This window comes from Sinocyclocheilus anshuiensis, unplaced genomic scaffold, assembly GCF_001515605.1.
Source record: "Sinocyclocheilus anshuiensis isolate Anshui unplaced genomic scaffold, SAMN03320099.WGS_v1.1 scaffold222, whole genome shotgun sequence".
In the NCBI taxonomy this organism is placed as follows: Eukaryota; Metazoa; Chordata; class Actinopteri; order Cypriniformes; family Cyprinidae; genus Sinocyclocheilus; species Sinocyclocheilus anshuiensis.
This window is the reverse complement of record NW_015542408.1, coordinates 672040-674288: the sequence shown is the minus strand read 5'-3', so window position 1 is coordinate 674288 and position 2249 is coordinate 672040.

Here is a 2249-nt window from a genome sequence, read left to right as displayed (position 1 = left end):
GAAAATACGTCAGTATTGTACGTTTTAGTGCCTGTAAAAACGTAAGTAAATGTACGTTTTATAGTACCACATTTTATGTAAAATACATACGAATTATCATGAGATCAAGTAGGTTTCAACGACGAATTGCAGTCAGGTCGAGACCCCGATGAGGACGACGAGCATGCCGATGAGCTTCCCTGAGACGGTTTCTGCCAGTTTGTGCAGAAATTCTTTGGTTATGCAAAATGATTGTTGCAGCAGCTGTCTGGGTGGCTGGTCTCAGACGATCTTGGAGGTGAAGATGCTGGTGTGGTTACACGTGGTCTGCCGGTTGGATGTACTGCCAAATTCTGAAACGCCTTTGGAGACGGCTTATGGTAGAGAAATGAACATTAAATTCACGGGCAACAGCTCTGGTGGACATTCCTGCAGTCAGCATGCCAATTGCACGCTCCCTCAAAACTTGCGACATCTGTGGCATTGTGCTGTGTGATAAAACTGCACATTTTAGAGTGGCCTTTTATTGTGGCCAGCCTAAGGCACACCTGTGCAATAATCATGCTGTCTAATCAGCATCTTGATATGCCACACCTGTGAGGTGGATGGATTATCTCGGCAAAGGAGAAGCGCTCACTAACACAGATTTAGACAGATTTGTGAACAATATTTGAGAGAAATAGGCCTTTTGTGTACATAGAAAAAGTCTTAGATCCTTGAGTTCAGCTCATGAAAAATGGGGGCAAAAACAAGTGTTTCATTTATAATTTTGTTCAATGTATATATACACACACATGTACTCAAAACGACATGATAATTTTGGCATGAACAATCCCTTTATTTCATGCAAGGATGTTTAAAAAAATACCTCAATGCCATAAAAGGACAGCTTTATCACTGGTACAAACGCTTCCTCCACTGCCTAGAAGGCAAGAGCAAAAATCAATCATTAAAGGGGTCATATGATGTGATTTCAAGTTTTCCTTTCTCTTTGGAGTGTTACAAACTGTTTGTGAATAGATAAGATCCCTAAAGTTGCAAAGACTAAAGTCTCAAACCCAAAGAGATTTTCTTTATAAAAGTTAAGACTCGTCCACGCCCTCCTAAAACGCTTCGTTTAAACACGCCCCCACATGTCTACGTCACTGTGTCTACTGGCTTTTCATCTCAACCTATAGGTGGGTCTTCTAAAAGCATCGGCAACAAAAAAACTCTTTCTTTGGAGTTGGTATGTCTGATCCTCTACCTTTCAGACATGTCTCGCCTTTCACTCTTTTATGACAGCACGGGAGAAAAAAATATATCCTTTGCTTCAGGGAATCAGAATCACTTAAAGGAATTGGTTAAATAAAGCTACCTAATGACTTTTTCAGAGCATAAATTTTGGTGGTTAAGTCCTGTATTTAAAGATAATAACTGATCCAAGAGTATCTTTCAAAGATAATTGCAGGTTTTCTGTCTGCAAGAAACAATTTAAGCGGGTTTTAGAATAAAACACGACAAACATCTAAAAGCCTGAAGAACACTTTGTAATTTAGGAAAGTGTTCTGAAATCAATAGTCAAGGCATTGTGAAATATTATAATAGGCACACAACAAAGACATGGCTTTATCAAGTGGATCAATTGTTAACACTGCAAGAGCTCAGTGACATGGATCACAAAACATACACACTTCATAAACTTGTATCTGAAAAGCACTTGATGCAAAATTGATATTAGTTTTAAAGACTAGTTTGATGATATTGTTTAAAAACAGTATATTTTACAGCTGCCATTCATGTTACAAAAAATTAGACTATTTCCTTGATCTTGAAAAATGTCAGTTGATACAATTTACAGTAAAGTTGCAATAAAATGGAAGTAGCATCAGATCTTCTGTATTGTGACGTGTAAATGATTGGAGAAGTCTGGGATACGTCACTAAAGAGAAGTCTGAAGTTTTCACTGGAAGATAGAGTTCAATTAAACATTGTTTTGTCAATAAAAACAAATTTATTTGGTGGTAGGGGTGGAGTGGGAATTTTTATTTAATTGTAACTATGGACTATGTTGACAAGAGTGATGTAGAAGTATTCACCATGAAGCTTACACTGGTGATGTACCTGAAAGAAAATGGATTTAACAGTAAATTATCTACTTTTCAGCAGTAAGAAAATTTTGTTTTAAAACTTTTGTAGAAAATCCCAGTTATATATGATATGAGAACAGTAGGGCCTGTAGATAGGAGTATGTGTTATTTAAGAAAAATATAATTATATTTTCAGAATGA